The following is a 20,228-nucleotide window of genomic DNA, read 5'->3' on the forward strand; positions in this document are numbered from 1 at the left end:
GATAATATAATTTATGGATCATTAATGCCTCTTTAGTAGTTTAGAGAAAATGTCAAAAGAAATGGCCCCAGAATAAGCTGCGTGATTTGTAAAATTCTATGTCATTGACTCAAGTTTGTATGTCATCTCAAAATATAAATATAGACATCTCAGAAAACACATTTGAAATAGCAAATTCCTGTTAGAAAAGAATAGTACTTAACTAGATAAGAATAACAAGTCACCATTATTTGAATTGTCTCCTATTAATTTTTGTTGTGTTGTGTTACTCATGTTTTACTTATGGGGGATATACATAACTTCTGCTGTTTTCAGAATTATTGTATGCTGTCAGTATGAGAATGCAATTTAAGTTTCCTTGATGCTTTCTCACACCTCTATTACTAGAAATAAGAATACAGTAATATTGGCAAAGAAAATTGACCAGTTCAATAAAATTTTTTAGTAAATCTGATTGAAAATAAACATTGCTTATGGCTTTCTTACATCAATATTGTTATGTCTTAGACTACCTTATCTGAAATTAAGGCTTTGAAATTCTAATTATGTGCAAATGTGTAAAATATCATCACCTAATGCTATATAATATATTCTATTTCTATACTGTGATGGCAGGTTTATAATTCTGGAAAGATATACACAACATAAAATTTACCTTTTTAATCACTTTAAGTGCACAGTTTTGTGGCATTAAGTATATTTGCACTATTGTGCAACAGTCACCACCATAGACCTCCAAAACTTGTCTTCTTCTCCAACTAAAATGCTTTACTCATTGAACACCAACTTCCCATTCCTCTCCCTCTCCTTCCCCCTAGCAATCACCATTCTACTTTCTGTCTCTACAACTTTCACTAAGTAACTCATAGAAGTGGCATGATAGACTGTTTGAATTTTTCTGACTGGCTTATTTCACTTAGCATGTCTTCAAGTTTCATATATTTTGTAGCATGTGTGAGAATATATTTTAAGGCTGAATATTATTATGTTGCCGTATATACCACATTTTGTTTAACCACTCATCCATCAATATTCACATGAGCTGCTCCCTCCCTTTGATTATTGTGAATAATATTGCTAATGGACACGCTGCACAAACATCTGTTTGGTCCCTCCGCTCATTTATTTTGGATATGGAATTGCATTTTAATACAAAGGAGAAATTACACAGCTTTTTAAAAGTGTCCAGATAAAAAGGAGCACAACATCAGTAAAATATTAGAAAGTAGATTAGGGGGAAAAACAGGGAAGGAATTGAACCAAAAGTCAATAAGCTGCGTAAGAGAGTTTCAAGAGGAGGAAAAAATTGACAATATTAACATAGAATTAAAGAGTGATAGGTCGATATTTAGAAAATTGTCGCATGTACTCATGTCGCCTGGGAACTGATATTTACATTATTTTATTATTCCAGGTTTCCAAAAGTAAGTGCAATATGAGAGTTTCATGATGCTAAATAAACTGAAACATGCTATATATTTTGATATATTGTCCTTGAGAGGAGGCTGAGTGGTAATTAGTGCAATTTTAAATTATGATATGATAATGCAGTCAATCTGCCAAACTGACAAACAGTATATATACAATATGTATACATTTCTCGCAAAATTCAGTTTTATCATACAATTAAATTATGATTTAAAACTACCTGACAGTTGATGGAGGAAAAAATAAAACAACATTTGCATTAATATGACCATAATTTTGATATTATTGTAAATATCAAAATATGTACTTAGAGATAAACCAGCAAAAAGAGAAACATTTGAAAACTACAAAACTACAAAATATTGCTAAAATGAGACCTAAATAAATAGAATTTATGAGTCATAAATCTCAATATTGTTAAGATGTCTACTCTTCCCACATTGATCTATAACAATTCCAATCAAATCACAGCTGGATTTCTTATTTTAGAAATTGAGAAACTAAAATTCTGAAATGTACATCGATGGGTGGAGGACCTTTCAAATTACTTTGAAAGGAAACAGTTACTTTGAAACCAGGTGCTGCTGGAGAATCAACAGCACCTGGATTCAGGACTTATAACGTTACAGTAATACTTAATGTAGTACAAATATAGATATGCACATGTATATCAGCTATCAGCTAATTTTTGATAAAGTTCTTAGACCATTCATGGACATAACATTTTCAACAAATGCTTCTGAAACAATTAGATATCCCAGTATATATTTGTATGTATGTGTGAAGCTCAATACTTCACACCTGAGAGGTATGAGTGTGCATTACAAAAGAGAACTGGGAAGCTTTGAGAGTATTGGATATGCTCATTGTCCCCTTCATGGTGATTGTTTAATGGGCACATGTACATATCAAATTCATCTCATTTACACTTTAAATATTGGAAGTGTGTTTTATGTTCGTTAGACATGAATAAAGCTGCAAAATGTTATCAAAATATTCACTTACTATGCTTTTATTCATTTTCATCTCTCTCTCTATAAGCCTTCAGATAGAAAATGCAGTTGAAAGATATTTCATAAAGGAAGAAAAAGTAAGAATACAGGTGAGAGATATTACTGAGATTTTCTTTCAGTGCAATTCTGGTCTTTTCTGACTAGCAATATTTTTATGTGCAGAAGTACTAGAAAAGATAAATATTTTGTACAGTAGAAAAACACATCATTTCTGTGCCATGGAAGAGAGAACTCACAAAGATGACAGCTTCTGGATATCTTGGATACTAACCAGTACTGTAAGTACCCAGCGATCTGACATTAACATTGGCTGTAAAGCTCCTTTAATGTCCCTTGCAATGATTTGAACCTGTTACTGGAACCCTCATCGCTTATTGAGTTGAAAAACATTGTTGATATGTGTTTATCTTATATTTGCAGTAGAGTCATAATTTTACTTCTTAGAAAATTATGCATTAAACAAAAAAAGACAAATGAAATTCTATATTGTTTAATGTTTCAACTGTGATAATTACTCCATATGCATATTTAAATTCCTATTTGATAAAGGATAGGAAATACAGAAAGAATTCTTGTGATAATAGAGAACACAGAACTGTTGAAAGGTGTTGAAGCTGAGCTGGAGAGAGTCACCAAGGCTGGCGCCAAAGCTGGCAAGGTCGGAGGGTTTCCTGCCTGGGTGGCACAGCTTAAGCTCGCCCTGCATCACGAGTGGTGGAAACTGCAGACCCAGCTGGGCCCCGAGGCCTCTGCCTCAGCCTCCCGCCCGCTAGGAGCTGCGCTGAGGTCCCAGATAGGCGACCCTGCCGGGGCGCCCCTGAGCGAAGGCGGCCCATGTGCGGGACAGCAGCAGGAGACCAGGGTCCAGGGACCCACCTCCCACCGCGGGAACCTAGAGCCTGCCCTGGCACCCCTAGCTTGGTCCGCCTGGCCTCCGGAGCCCGGTGTGCATCCTGGTCATGGGGACCCCCACCAGGTGCCCAGGAGTCCCCCTCTGCCACAGCCTGCGGCTCCGCCAGCCCTCAAGCCTGGTGCGGGGACTCCAGCCCTGTCACCTCTGCTCCTGCCAGGCCGGGACCTGTCCTCCTCCTGGGCGCCCGGCAGTAGGGGCGATGCACACTGCCCGCTGCCCTGCACAGCCTTTCGCCGCACATCCCCTCTCGCCCCTCCGCCCCGGGCCAGGACCTTCCTGGCCACACAGAACCCCCCTTCCTTCCCGCTGCAGAGCTGCTGCGCTTCCCCCACCCACAGGGAAAAACGGCCGATCTCCAACCAAACAGAAATGTGTGTGTGACTCCTCTGGTTGGATACTGCCAGTCCCCACATTTTCTTCCGGGAGTTTTCTTGGCAGAAGGTGCCCAATGTTTGATGTTTCGCCAGCCATGAGGCTGAAAGGTGACAGCAATAGAGAAACACATCAGGCTTTCCGCGACAAAGATGACCTTCCCTTCTTCAAAACTCGGCAATCTCCACGGCACACAAAGGACTTAGGACAAGATTACCGAGCTAGAGTGCTCGCCCCAAAATGTAGGCCCGGAGTGGGTCACCTCCTTAGGGCAGGCCCAGGCTTGTCCTGGCTGCCCCGGCGCCTTTCTCCTCACTCCCACCCAATGCAGGGGACCCCAAAACTCGGCTGTTGGGGCTCCGTGCGCCTCCCTCCACAGAAGCCACCTCCTGCCCTCCAAGCTGGGGGTCTCCTGGGGCGTCCTGGGCTGAGGGAAAGACGCCAGCTCCGCAAGCCGGGAAGGGAACACCGCCACATTGTTACATGGACACACCCCCACACTGTCACATGTACAGACACACGGAGACATTACCACACGGACACACCGTCACACAGTCACACGGACACACTGGCACATTCACATGGACGGACACACAGACATACGGAGAAATCACACGGACGCACCACCACACTATCACAGGGACACACAGACACACGGAGACATCACCACATGGACACACCACCACACTATCACAGGGACACACAGACACACAAGAGACATCACTGTCACATGGACGCACCATCACACGAACACACAAACACACTGCCACATGGACACTGCCACACACAGACACACTGCCACACTGTCACATGGACACACCTTCACACTGTCAGACACCACCACACAGACACTGCCATGTGGACACAAGGACACACAGACATTGTCACATGGATACACAAACACACTGTCACACGGAGACATCACCATGCAGATACATGAACACACCACCACATGGACATAGCACCACACAGACACTCTGCCACACGGACACACCACCACACAGACACACCACCACGCTGCCACACACAGACACCACCACATCGTTGCCACACTTTCATGTGTCAGCTGGCAGTGTGGGCCCCACGACTCTGGGCTCTAATAGAGAAATTACTTAGGCATATAGTGAAGGCAAAATAATTTTTTTTTCCTGAGGCGTAGTCTCGCTCTGTCCCCCAGGCTGGACTGCAGTGGTGCAATCTCGGCTCACTGTAAGCTCCGCCTCCCGGGTTCACGCCACTCTCCCGCCTCAGCCTCCCGAGTAGCTGGGACTACAGGAGCCCGCCACCAAGCCCGGCCACCTTTTGGGTGTTTTTAATACAGACGGGGTTTCACCTCGCTAGCCAGGACGGTCTCGATCTCCTGACCTAGTGATCTGCCCGCCTTGGCCTCCCAAAGTGCTGGGACTACAGGCGTGAGCCACCGCGCCTGGCCAAGAATTTCTTTCCCTCTCCTGTGTCATTGCTTTGGCAGTGGAAATGCGCGTGGCCTCTAGAGAGGGTCCCAAGGTCAGGAAGGCCTGTAAGGTGGAGGGCAAGGTCTCTCTTTCCAGGCTGGAATGGAGGAAGATGTGGTGGCCGAGGGGCTGCATGTCCTCCTCGCTGCAGGCCCCTGAGAACCTTTATCCTCCTGAGCCGCGAGTGTCCCTCAGGGGTGTCTAAAGCGCTGGGTTAGGCCCTTATAGGCCTTAGGAGCTCTGGCCAATTAGTGGTCAGTAAAACGCAGAGGTGAACACCATGGAACCACAGGTCCAGGAGAATTTTGTAAACGCTCTGAGGATGCCCTTTTTTGTTCTCCCACTGCAAAATTGTTTTAAAAAGGAAAAAATCCAGCAATGTCCGGGGAAAGTCAATACTGAGTGTCAGCGCGGGATGCTGCCGCTGATACGATCCCGGCGTCCTGGCCGAAAGTGGCCTCCTAGGGGACCGCATCTCCGTGCACCATGGCAGCAAACGCCAGCGGCTTGTGGGCGTATGGTGTCCCTGTGGCCATCCCCGCTCCTGAGTGCGGAAGGACAGACAGGAGCGGGGACTTCTGGGTGTTCCTGGTGTCAGCCAGCTTGACGCCGTTGTTCCTCCTGGACGTCCGGGATTTGGAGAAGCACCTGGTTCCTGATGGGGGCCGTGGGCCTCTTGGTCCCCGCTTACCAGGCAGCGGCGCCAGCCTAGTTCTCAGCCCCGCCCCCGATGGGCACCGCCTTCCATCAGGCCAAAGACTTTCCTCCGAACTACCCTTCTTGGGGCGGGGAAGCAGCATCCTGGGCCTCCCCTGGGGCCTGTGGCGCTGGCAGCAGCTCCACGTTGAGGTCGCCTGCAGCCTGCACCGCATAGCGCTGGAGGTCCCTGAACCCGGCGTGGGGAGGCCAATCCGCAGGTGCCTGGTGCCCGGTGCCGGCCTCAGTCTCAAAAGCGCCTGGAGGTGACATCCAGGAGCACCACCGCGCCGCCCGCAGGGAGACGCATGGCAAGGCGTGCCCCCTAAAGCGGCCAAGGAAGAAGCAGAAGGACAGGAAGGCACCCAGAGCTTGGGGTGATCTCAGGCTGCGCGCCCCAAGTTCCTGGTCTCCGGGAGGTTTTTTTAAAATTTCTTCCATATTATTATTTTTATTATTATTAACTTTTCAAGATGGATTAAAGACTTAAATGTTAGACCTAAAACCATAAAAACCCTAGAAGAAAACCTAGGCAATACCATTCAGGACATAGGCATGGGCAAGGACTTCATGTCTAAATCACCAAAAACAATGGCAACAAAAGCCAAAATTGACAAATGGGATCTAACTAAACTAAAGACCTTCTGCACAGCAAAAGAAACTACCATCAGAGTGAACAGGCAACTTACAGAGTGGCAGAAAAATTTTGCAATCTACCCATCTGACAAAGGGCTAATATCCAGAATCTACAAAGAACTTAAACAAATGTACGAGAAAAAATCAAACAATCCCATCAAAAAGTGGGTGAAGGATATGAACAGACACTTCTCAAAAGAAGACATTTATGCAGCCAACAGACACATGAAAAAATGTTCATCATCACTGGCCATCAGAGAAATGCAAATCAAAACCACAATCCGGAAGGTCTTGCCAAAGACGATGTGGGCTTTCTGGGCAATGTCCAGCCTGAGCTGGAGCTTCTGGGACGCGGTCAAGTGGTCCTTTGGAGATTCCACGGCTTCGGATCCCTACTGCACGATGCTCCGCTGTGTCTGCCAGCCTCTGGCATTTTGCTGAGGGGTAACCTCGGAATGTATAGAAATAAGAACACTGGGATGGCCCAGTCGTGCCCCAGGCATTCCTGCACACAGTGGTGGCAAAGGCAGGAGCTCAGACAAAGTGCCTAGTCGGCTTGGTGAGAGTACTTTACAGGTTCATGACAGACTTGGTCCCGTGCTTGTGTCCTCTCATGTTTTCAGTTAACCTGCAGACGCCCAGGGGCTCCTCCATCTCCACCGTGTTCTCCTCGGACTGAAGCCCAAAGTCCCCCATTTTCTCCTCAAACGGCTCACAGAGCCACTTCTGCAGGCAGGAGGACAGCGGTGGGCTCAGTGGCTGACCTGGGAAGCCACATCTGAAGGAACTGCTGGGTGACTATGGCTGTAAGTCAATCAAAGCAGACTTTCCCTGGCTTGCTGCGCTACATTGATTTTGTTTTCATATTTTAAAAGACGCAGAAGGGAGGTCCTAGGAAATTTGCCCAATGCAGATGCTGACAAGAGTGGTGACATGAAAAAGATTACCCAGAAGGAAAACAAGAGATATTTTCTAAACATCTGAAATCTGTGTAGGCTTTTGGAAAAGTGAAACTAGATGCAAAGCAGCATGATATAATTCTGGCAATTTCCACTGACACAGAACTCAGTCAATCTGAATTAATCTAAGGGTTACAAGGAAAATGGCACTCCAAGAGGTACCTATTAACATCACTCAGCTGCTGTGAAATAGGCTTACAGACAACACGGAGTGTCAATTATCCAATGTTTAAAGTCAGTGATACAGATTGGACTACAATCTCTATGGCTCATAAAGTCTTCTTTAAAGGATTGATAGATGATTTATCTCATATGTAGACAATGATTCTCAGCAGTTAGCTAGCACAACTTACTAATATCAATTGCTTGAGAAAATCAGATAATTGCTTGAGAAAATTAGGACATTGCTTGAGGATGTTAGGTAATTAAATAAATTACTTTTTTTAAGAATAGTTTAATGTTTTGGCAAGTAGACTTTAAAATAGATTGGTAATATTTTAAAGGCTACTTTTAAAGAAGTAGCAATATAACATGTTTAATTATGAAAAATAATGTTGGAAACAATTCAATTTTCTATCAGATAATTTCACAAATATAGAAATACCATCTCAATAATTAGAAGAAGTAGCAGCAATTTCTGTCATTTTTATGCAAGTTACTCCTAGTCCATTTATCTGGTCTTAAATAGTGTTTTTAAAATTTGTTTTCAAACAAGGCAAATCATAAATGACAGAATATATTTTACAATAATTGAAGGTAACAAAAAATAAGAGCCATTTAAAAAATTGCATTAGATTGTTTAAAAATGTTGTGGGCACATAGTATGTGTATGTATCTGTGGGGTCCCTGAGATGTTTTGATACAGACATGCAATGTGAAATAAGCACATCTTGGGGAATGGGGTATCCCTCCCCTCAAGCATTTATCCTTCAAGTTATAAAAAATTCAATTACAGTCTTAGTTATTTCAAAATGTACAATGAAATTATTATTGGATATAGTCACCCTATTGTGCTATAAAATAGTAGGTCTTATTAACTCCCTATTTTTATACCCATTAACCATCCCCACCTTCCCACAAAATCCTCCCCCAACTACCTTTCCCAGCCTCTGATAACCATCATTATACTCTCTATGTCCATGAGTTTGTTTTGATTTTAGATCCCACAAATAAGTAAGAACATGTAACATTTGTCTTTCTGCACCTGGCTTATTTCACTTAATATAATGATCCATAATGTTCCATCAGTGTTACTGACAATGACTGGATCTTGTTCTTTGTTACGGCTGAATAGTCCTCCATTGTGTATATGTACCACATTTTCTTTATCCATTCATCTGTTGATGGACACTAAGGTTTCTTCCAAATCTTAGTTTTGTAAACAGTGCTGCAACAAATATGGGAGTGCAGATATGTATTTGACATACTGATTTCCTTTATTTTTGGTATAGACCCAGCAGTAGGATTGCTAGATCATATGGTAGCTCAACTTTTAGTTTATTGAGAAACATCCAAACTGTTCACCTTGGTGGTTTTATTAATTTACATTCCCAGGAGCAATGTACAAGTGTTCCCTTTTCTCTGCATCCCTGCTAGCATTTGTTACTGCCTGTCTTTTGCATACAAGTCTTATAAACTGTGGTGAGATGATATCTCATTGTAGTTTTGATTTGCATTTCTCTGATGATCAGTGATATTGAGCACCTTTTCTTATACCTGTTTGCCATTTGTAGGTCTTCTTTTGAGAAATATCTATTCGAATCTTTTGCCCCCTTTTCTTTAACCAGGTTATTAGATTGTTTCTTAAAGAGTTGTTTGAGCTTTTTATATATTCTGATTATTAATCCTTTGTTGGATGAGTAGTTTGCAAATATTTTCTCTCATTCTGTGGATTGTCTCTTTGTTGCTTGTATCATTTTCTGTGCAGAAGCTTTTAACTTAATGTGATCAATTTGTCCATTTTTGCTTTGGTTGCCTGTGCTTGTGGGGGTATTGCTCAAGATATTTTTGCCCAAACCAATATCCTGGAGATTTCCCCCAAAGTTTTTTGTACTAGTTTTATAGTTTGAGGTCTTAGCTTTACATCTTTAATCAACTTTGATTTTACTTTTGTATTCAGTGATAGATACTAGTCTGTTTTCATTCTTCTGCATATGGATATCCAGTTTTTTCAAAACCATTTCCCACCAGTGTATGTTCTTGGCACCTTTGTCAAAAATGAGTTCACTGTAGGTATGTAGATTTGTTACTGGGTTCTCTATTGTGTTTCATTGATCTATGGGTCTCTTTTTATGCCAGTACCCTACTCTTTTGGTTACTGTAATTCTGTAGTATAATATGAAGTTAGATAATATAATTCCTCCAGTTTTATTTATTTATTTATTTTTGCTTAGGATAGTATTATTTCTTATGCTGAAAGCATTCTATGTTATTATTAGTCTAATTTTGCAGTTTTACAATGCTATCCTCTTTTACAAAGCTGTGATCAACTCAAAGTCCAGATCAGGGTCAATTGTAGCTATTTGCAAAAGTAGCAATATTCTGGCCGGGGGTGGTGGCTCATGCCTATAATCCCAGCACTTTGGGAGGCCAAGACAGGCAGGTCACCTGAGGTCAGAGGTTCAAGACCAGCCTGGCCAACATGGTGAAACCCTGTCTCCAATAAAAATACAAAAATTAGCCGGGGATGATGGCAGATGCCTGTAATCCCAGCTACTCAGGAGGCTGAGGCAGGAAAATCACTTGAACCCGTGAGGTGGAGGTTACAGTGAGCCCAGAATGCACCATTGCACTTCAGCCTGGGTAACCAAGTGTGACTCCGTCTCAAAAAAAAAAAAAAAGCACTATACTGTGTAATTATTGAGAGCATAATTCACTATTATGTGGATCAGAGAGCAGAGGATTCTGAATGCATGAACATATCTTTAACATTTCAATACATTACTCATAATTACTAATGAACTAAAGAGAAACCAAGAAATTATGGTGATAGTTATATTGACTTGGTGAAATGTAGACACAAAATAACGATAAGATGAGAAATGTGTTAACACAGTCTATAAGGGCATGCAAGAATAAAAATAGGGGAGAAAACAAGAGAGTTTTTCAAGAGCTTTCTGGTCATGTAAGTCAATTTGTATTGGTTATTTTTTAAAAGGTTTATTTACATGCAATAAACTGCACATACTTCAATTGTACGTTTTGATAATTCTTGGCATTTGTAGCTCTACAAAGCCAACAACATATGAAAATAGCAAACATATCCATTACCTTTACCACCAAAGTTTCCTTGTGCTTTTTCTACTCACTTTTTCCTGCCTATCCCCATTCCATCCACAGGCAACCACTGATCCACTTCTAGTCACTATCCGTGAGTTTTTATTTCCAAATACATAAAATCATAGGGTATGTATACTTTCTGATCACTCAGCATCACTATTTTTGAGATTTATTCATGTTGCTACATCTATCAATTGTTCTGTTCTTACTAGGGAGTATTATTTCATTATATACAGATACCATAGTAAGTTTATAAGTCACAAATTCACCTGTCCATGGATATTTGGACTGTTTTCAGGTTTTGGCTGTTGCAAGTAAAGCTGCTATGAAGATTCATGTAAAATCCTTTGAATGGGAATATGCTCTTAGGTTTTCATCTCTACTGGAATAGATAGCTATATGGCTATCATGTCTGTAATATGCAAACACAAAGTCTGACAAAACTGATTTCTAAAGTGGAAATTCCACTGGAGAACCTTGACTCCAACCTGGCTTTTGAGATTATCTCCTATGTCTGGTGCAATGATTGGTCCTGGGGTAGCCACATGACCCAAGGGGGACCATGTTTAAACTTCTGAGTTTTCACCGAGGTTAACATGCATTTGTTGAAAGAGAAACCCCTTTTCCCCTACTCCCCCAGCTGCAAATGCCTTCAGGGATTATATCATGTTGGAACATTTGGTTACAGTGTTTCCTAAACTTTGGGGGTAAAAATTGTTCAAGTAGGTAAAAATGGAGCACACACAAAGAAAAAAGGAGTCCAGAAATATCAAATAAAGAAAGGGCCTCCATAAAATCATTTGAACTTATGATTAATTCATTAGTCATTAAAATAAGTTTAGTGTACAAAGAATCATCCCTCCAACCACCCTTTATTCCTTCACCAGGTATAAGTTACATTTTAAACTTGCAAACAAAAGATTTGTCATTAACTTAGACATCAAAATCCCTTGTCTCCAAGAGCAATCATTCAACTCTGTCCCTCTCATTATTACAATAATATGTTCACTTTATTCTACATACACCTGCTCGTTGCCCTTGTCTCCCTATTCTATTCTGTTAAAGTTATATCCAGACATTTATTTCATTTTATATCAAAGAAACTGTATACATGTTTTTAATCTTAGAAAAATTTCTGAGTAATCTTTTGTCTCATATTCGATTTTAAGCCACCCAAGAAGCATTATTTTTTCATTTAGCATTTTAACTTTTCTAACCCAGGACTTTTATAGTAGATATTATGTCTTTTTCTAAATGTTCTGCTTCAATTTACATTTTAAATCTAATTTTTAAAAAGTGTATGTTTTGAATATTAGCATCATGCATCTCAGGCCTAAATATCCCTTGATAACTAATATTGTCTTTTTTTCTCTACATTTTTCACATATTTCAATAGGGAGCTATATTGCCTGCCACAATAAAAGTTTTTGTCAATATAACATAACACATAGGCAAAATATTGTTTCCAAGTGATTGATGATGTGGTGCCTTCAGTCTAGTCCCAACCCCTCAATGTAATCATCATCCCTAAATCTAATGAAATAGGAAATAAATATTTCATTTTGTTTCTAAAATTCAGCAGAAAAATATATAGCCTGTCACAGATAGCCTGTAACACCAACACATAAAAATTAAAGCAGTTCCTTCTCCACTCCCACTGCTTCACTTGACTAGCCTTAAAAAATAATAATAATAATAAATAAAAGCAAAATTGTTCCTTTACTTATCTTTGAAATCTAATGGATATACTATCAGAAAAGCTCTTATATATATGGAGGGCCTCTATAAAATATAAACTGTTAACTAGAAAAGTAGATTTATATGATAGTTAAATTTAAAACACAATTATATATAATACCTTCCCAACTGCACCAGTACTTATTTCAGAATGCATGATGTAATTGACTAAACCATTTAGGGCTAGACCTCTGAAATAAAAGGCATTCACACTTTGTGATTCCTGGGGAAATATTCAAAATAGAAACTTGCAGAACCTTTACCTGATCATGATAAAAAAAATGTTCCTACTTGTTAATATTCCACAGCTTTTACAAGGTCAGCAAAAAGAGATTATCCCATAATAAAAGCTGATGGCCAAAATTCTCTGCCTTACTTTAGTTACCATAATATCTATTAAGTGTAAATTTCTTCTGAAGGAAAACAGATACATTTTTCTCAGAAATGTCTTTAGATGAAGATCTAGCACATCTGTGTTCCTCACTTTTTAAAATGTTGATTTTATTGATAAATATATATAGGGTACAATGTGGTACGATACATGTAGATATTGTGAAATGGACTAATTAGGCTAAATAACGTATCCTTCACCTCAGATATTTATTACATTATGGTGAAACATTTAAAATGTACTATTTTAGCACTTTTAAGATATGCACTACATTATAAGTAACTGCAGTCACTTTGCTGTGCACCATATCACCAGAATGTCTTTCTCCTAACTGAAGCATTATCCCATTGAATATTTCCTCTTTTTCCACCCCTGCCCCCCACCCTGCTCAGCCATTGATAAACCACCATTCTACTCTTAACTTCTATGAGTGCACAGTTTTGGATTTCACATATAAGTGATACTATGAGATATTCGTCTTTCTGTGTCTGGCTTATTTTACTTAGCATAATGTCCTCTAAATTCATCCATGTTTTTGCAAATGACAGAATTTCATTCATTTATAAAGATAAATAGTATTTTTGTATGCATCCTACATATACTTTTAACTTTCCACAGCTTTATTGAGATATAATTTATACATTGTGTAATTCACTCATTTAAAGTACAAACTTCAAATTCTTTTAGTATATTAACTGGATGGACAAATAATCATCATGGTATAACTTTAGAACATTTTATTTTCCTTAAAAGAGACTTGTGCCCATTAGCAATCTTTCCCCATTTTCTCCATCCTTTTTTAAACCCCTCCTAGTCTAGGCAACCACTCGTCTACTTTCTGACTATGAATTGGCCTATTCTGGACATTTCACATAAATGGAATCATAATAACACATAGTCACTTTTTACTCACATCTTTCACCTAACATATTTTTAATGTTCATCCATTTTGGAGCATGCATTAACAGTTTTTTACCTTTTCTTGCTAAATAAGATTCTATTTTATGGACACACATTTTATTTATCCACTCCTCAGCTGATGAACATTTCTGTTGTTTTCTACTTTGTGTTGCTATAAACATTTGTGTACTACTGTTTGTGTAGCATTTGTTTTATTTTCTTTTTGGTAAACACATAGGAATGGAATTGCTGGGTCACGTGATAACTCTATGTTTAACCATTTGAAGAACTGCGAGACTGCTTTACATTTTAAAGTCTCACCAGTGGTGTAGAAGGGTTCCAATTTTTCCACATATTTTTATCTTTTCTTCAGTTGATAAGCACTTAGGTTGTTTCTAATTCATGGGTATTATGAATAATGCTGCAATGAACATGAAATTGCAGATGTCTGTTTTTGACATACTGATTAAAATTCCTTTGGACACGTATCCAGAAGTGGGATTGATGGATCATAGGGTAAATATATTTATAATTTCTTGAGGAAGCTTCATACTGTTTTCCAAGATGGCTGTACTAATTTCCATTCTTACCAACAGTGCACAGGGTTTCTTTTTCTCCACATCCTCATCAACACTTATCTTCCATCTTTTTTTATAATAACCCTAGTAAAATGTGTGAGGTGATATCTCATTGTGGCTTTGATTTGCATTTCTCTGATAATTAGAAATGTTTATGATTTTTTCATGTACCTGTTGGCCTTTTGTATGCCTTACGAAATGTCTATTCTGGTTCTTTGCTTATTTTTTTTAATAAGTATAGTTTTATTCTTATTTTTGAGTAGGTTGAGTTACTTATATATTATTATATGAGCCCCTTATCTGATGTATGGTTTAAAAATGTTATCCCATTTGTGGGTTCTTTTCATTCTATTATCACTTCTTTTCCTGTGGAAAAGCTTTTTAGTTTTATGCAATCTCATTCATGTGTTTTTGCTTTTGTTGCCTGTGCTTTTGGAATAATCTACAGAAAATCATAGCTCAGGCCAATGTCATACAGTCTTCTTCTATATTTCCTTGTAGTAGTTTTACATTTAAGTCTTTAATTTTGATTTCATGCTTGTATAAAGAGCAAAAGAAAAGTCAAATTTTATTCTTCTGTATGTGGATAGTCAGTTTTTTCTACACCATTTATTGAAAATAATTTTCTTCCTTCATTGTGTATTTTTAGTTATTTTATCAAAAAGTCAATTGACCACAGACATACGGATTTATTTATGGGTTCTGTATCCCTTTGCACTGTTCAACATGTCTGTTTTTATGCCACTGCTATGTTGTTTTAATTACTATAGCTTTGTAATATAGTTTGGAATCGGGTAGTCTGATGCCTCCAGTTTTATTCTTTTTGTTCAAGATTGCTTTGGTTAGTCAGGGTCTTTTGTGGTTTCATACAAATTTTAGCAGTAATTTTTCTATTTCTGGGAATTTGATAGTGGTTGCATTTAATCTGTAGATTGCTTTGGGTAGCATTGACACTTTTACAATACTAATTTTTGAATCAATCAATAAAGGATGTTTCTCCATTTATTTATGCCATTTTAATTTTTTTCATCAATGTGCTATAGTTTTCAGTGTGCAAATCTTTCACATTCTTGATTAAATTTACTCCTAAGTCTTTTATATATTTTTATACCTGTTTTGATTCTATTATAAATTGAATTGCCTTATTAATTTATTTTTCACGTAATAGTTTGTCATTAATGTATAGAAACAATAATGCTATCTGTATGTTGATTTTGTAACTATTAACTTTATTGAATTTCTTTATCAGCTTTAACCGTTTATTTTGGTGGAGTCTTTAAGATTTTCTCTACCTTGAGTGCGCCAGGCGCGGGGAGCCTAGGACCTGGAGCGAGAGCCGCCTACCTGCAGCCGCCGCCCATGGCACAGCAGCCACCATAGCACTCCTGCTGCGCTTCGTGCTCCTGTGCGGAGTCGCGGATTTCATCAGAGGTTGGAGTATCACTACTCCTGAGCAGATGATTGAAAAAGCCAAAGGGGAAACTGGCCTATCTGCCATGCAAATTTATGCTTAGTCCTGAAGACCAGGGACCACTGGACATCGAGTGGCTGGTATCACCAGCTGATAATCAGAAGGTGGATCAAGTGATTATTTTATATTCTGGAGACAAAATTTATGATGACTACTATCCAGATCTGAAAGGCCGAGTACATTTTAAGAGTAATGATCTCAAATCTGGTGATGCATCAATAAATGTAACGAATTTTCAGCTGTCAGATATTGGCACAGATCAGTGCAAAGTGAAAAGAGCTCCTGGTGTTGCAAATAGGAAGATTCAGCTGGTAGTTCTTGGTAAGCCTTCAGGTACAAGATGTTACGTTGATGGATCAGAAGAAATTGGAAGTGACTTTAAATTAAAATGTGAACCAAAAGAAGGTTCACTTCCATTACAGTATGAGTGGCAAAAATTGTCTGACTCACAGAAAATGCCCACTTTATGGTTAGCAGAAATGACTTCATCTGTTATATCTGTAAAAATGCTTCTTCTGAGTACTCTGGGACATACAGCTGTAAATCAGAAACAGAGTGGGCTCTGATCAGTGCCTGTTGCGTGTAAACGTTGTCCCTCCTTCAAATAAAGCTGGACTAATTGCAGGAGCCATTATAGGAACTTTGCTTGCTCTAGCGCTCATTGGTCTTATCATCTTTTGCTGTCGTAAAAAGCGCAGAGAAGAAAAATATGAAAAGGAAGTTCATCACGATATCAAGGAAGATGTGCCGCCTCCAAAGAGCCGTACGTCCACTGCCAGAAGCTACATAGGCAGTAATCATTCATCCCTGGGATCCATATCTCCTTCCAACATGGAAGGATATTCCAAGACTCAGTATAAACAAGTACCAAGTGAAGACTTTGAACGCACTCCTCAGAGTCCGACTCTCCCACCTGCTAAGGTAGCTGCCCCTAATCTAAGTCGAATGGGCGCGATTCCTGTGATGATTCCCGCACAGAGCAAGGATGGGTCTATAGTATACAGCCTCCATACGTCTCATCTGTGCTCTCTGTGTTCCTTTCCTTTTTTTGATATATGAAAACCTATTCTGGTCTAAATTTTGTTACTAGCCTCAAAATGTATCAAAAAATAAGTTAATCAGGAGCTGTAAGGCATATATTTTTAAAAATTTTTGTTTGGTTATATCGAAATAGTTACGGGCATTAAAGTTAGTAAAGACAAGTTTACCATCTGAAAAGGCTGGATTTTCTTTAAGAGGCCGATTATAAAGGTTTCTAAATGTTATCAGTACCTAAGTAAGATGTAGCACTTTGAGTATGAAATCATAGGTGAAGAAATCGGTGAACTTACTTGCATACCAAGTTGATACTTGAGTAACCATCTGAAAGTGGTACTTGATAATTTTTACCATTATTTTTAGGATGTGTATCTCATTTATTTATGGCCCACAAGTCTCCCCCAAATTAGTACAGAAACATCCCTGACAAAATTACTTATGTACGTTTGTACTTGTTTTCACAGCTCCTTGGAAAACTCCGTGTTAGGAATATCTCTAAAAACATAGAAAACACTACAGTGGTTTAGAAATAACTAATTTTACTTCTAAGTCATTCATAAACCTTGCCTATGAAATGACTTCTTAAATATTTAGTTGATAGACTGCTACAGGTAATAGGGACTTAGCAAGCTCTTTTATATGCTAAAGGAGCATCTATCAGATTAAGTTAGAACATTTGCTGTCTGCCACATATTGAGATGGCACTAGGTGCAATAGCAGGGATAGATTTTGTTGGTGAGAGGTCTCATGCCTTGAGATCTGTGGTGGTCTTTAAAATGGTGGCCAGCCAGACCAAGGATGTAGTATCTCATAGTCCCCAACTAAATGCTGGCTTTCCACTTTAGGTGATATTTTTCTAATTAGAAAAATATTATAACTCATTTATTGTTTGACAATTATAGATTGAAATTTCCTAATTCTAAATTTTAAGTGGCTCTTCGGTTTCAGTGCTCTATGTTGTTTGTTGCTGGTTTTGGATGGCATTACATATTATATGTTCTAGAAACATGTAATCCTAAATTTAACCTCTTGAATATGATCCCTGGATGATATTTTTATCATAAATGCAGAATAATCAAATACATTTTAAGCAAGTAAGTGTCCTCCATCAATTCCGTATTCCAGACTTGGGAGGATGTACAGTTGCTGTTGTGTGATCAAACATGTCTCTGTGTAGTTCCAGCAAATCAAGCTGAGCTTCAAAAAAGTTTGAGTCTTAGTTTTGTGAAAGTGATTTATTCTTAAAAAAAAAAAAAAAAGAAAAAAAGAAAAAAAGATAAGAAAAAGGAGTAAAGCGACCACTCCTCCTTGTCAAATGTGCTAAATATCATTTTAGGAGAAGAAAGTGGATTTATTGTATCTCCCTTAAGATTGTGAGGGAGTGTGGATACAGTAGAATGAGCCAATAGTTTCTTTATAATAAATACGGTCTGCAATAAATTATTTCACTAGCTCTAAACCCTTTCCCTAGATTTTAGTGGGGAGTTGGTTTCTGTTAATATCTTTGGGTGCTGTGGTGGTAAATGCTACATTATAAACGGTGGCATGTATTTACAGTTACAGTATTGTGTGTACACTTTTTAATGGTAAACTTAAGCTGAATGTGTAATGGAGTTGTGTATAGTTTTACATATTTGGAAGCATTTTAAAAATAGGTTTTAAGCTTACATAAAATTACTTTTATACTTGTGTTAACATTTTCTTCTGTGCCTTTTGGGTAATTTAATTTCTGTTATGAATTTCTGGTGCCTATGAGCTAGCTATCACCTACCTGAAAATTGCTTAGAGGTGAAGGTACTGTTTCTAAAAACACATCACTGTGACATCTTTCTATCCGCATATTTTCAAGCTTGCCTCTTTTCTGTTCTTTGTGGATATAACTTAAGTGATTGTGTTATTCATAAAGATTTAGAAATTTCAATATTCCCAACACTCTGACTATGTTTCTGATTTTATAACAGTAGCCATTTTTGAATGTCAGATGTTTGGCCTGTTTTATATGAATAAAGTTTATTTATAAAATATTATAAAAATAAGTAAATAGAACATTAATAATAAAAAAAGATTTTCTGTATCTTAAAATTATATTTTCAGAAAACAGAAACAATCTTACCTCTTCCTTCCCTATATGGATTTCTTTTATTTCTTTGTCTTGTGTAATTGATCTGGCTAGGCAATTACACATAATGTTTTCAGCATTTGTAATTTTACATCAAATCCATCCATTGTAGCACATTGACTGCTACTTTTCAACTTGTAAACCTGGACATTTATTACTACTCTTCCTCCAGTACAGGAGTCCATGGCCCGGTGTAGGCCCTACTGTGCCACAGTCCAGGGCACGGCTGGGCGCAGGTTCTCTCGTGCAAGAGTCCGCAGCTCTGTGGAGCAAGAGTTCTCCAGTGCCTTAGACCAGGGTGAGGCAGGAGTGAGGCTCCTTCAGTAGCTCAGTCCAGGACGCAGCCCTGCGAGGGTCCTCCTGTGCAGGAGTACACGATGCTGTGGGGTCCTACTGTGCCTTAGTCCAGGACGCCAGGGGGCTGGGTCCTCTGCTGCCATAGTCCAGGATGCGAGGGGCTGGGTCCTCTGGCACCATAGTCCAGGACGCAGGGGGGCTGGGTCCTCTGGTGCCATAGTCCAGGACGCAGGGGGGCTGGGTCCTCTGGTGCCATAGTCCAGGCTGCCGGGAGCTGGGTCCTCTGGTGCCATAGTCCAGGGTGCAGTGGAACAGGAGTCCTGTGGAGCAGCAGTCCAGGGCGCGATGGGGCGTGGATCCTCAGGTGCCGCAGTCCAGAACACTGCAGGGTGGGATTCCTGCCTTGCTATATCCAGGGTGCCGCGGGGCGGGGGTTCTCTTGTGCAGGAGTCCAGGACGTGGCGGAGCAGGAGTCCTCCGTGTAGGTGTCCTCCGGTGCTGGAGTCCAGAGCTCAGTGAGGCTGGGTCCTCCCATGCCATAGTGTAGGGCATGGCGGGACAGGGATCCTGCCCTGCGATAGTCCAGTGCTTGAGTCCGCAGTAAGGCAATGGTCCTCCAGTGCTGGAGTTCACGGTGTGGTGGGGTCGGGGTCCTTCGGTGACTTAGTCCAGGGCGTACCAGGGCGGGGGTCCACAGTTGCCATAGTGAGAATCCTGGAGGAGGGTGGTTCCTGCCTTGCTGTAGTCTGGGGAGCAGGGGGCAGGGGTTCTCTCTTGTCAGAGTCTCTGGCGCGATGGGGGTGGGCTGGGGGTTTTCCTATGCGATAGCCCACTGGGCGGTGAAGCAGGGTCCTCCCGTGCCTTCGTCCAGGGCGCAGGGGGGCGAGGGTCTTCGGTGGTGGAGTCCGTGGAGCAGCAGGACGGGGATCCTGCAGTGCCATATTCCA

At 40.1% G+C, this 20,228-nt stretch overlaps 1 pseudogene; it reads left to right on the top strand.

Annotated features, from left to right (window-relative positions):
- The first annotated feature begins 6,745 nt into the window (after positions 1–6,745).
- On the top strand, positions 6,746–18,888 carry LOC129136899 (coxsackievirus and adenovirus receptor-like; annotated as a pseudogene).
- Positions 18,889–20,228: the final 1,340 nt, after the last annotated feature.

This window comes from Pan troglodytes, chromosome 14 (genome assembly GCF_028858775.2).
Source record: "Pan troglodytes isolate AG18354 chromosome 14, NHGRI_mPanTro3-v2.0_pri, whole genome shotgun sequence".
NCBI classification, from domain to species: Eukaryota; Metazoa; Chordata; class Mammalia; order Primates; family Hominidae; genus Pan; species Pan troglodytes.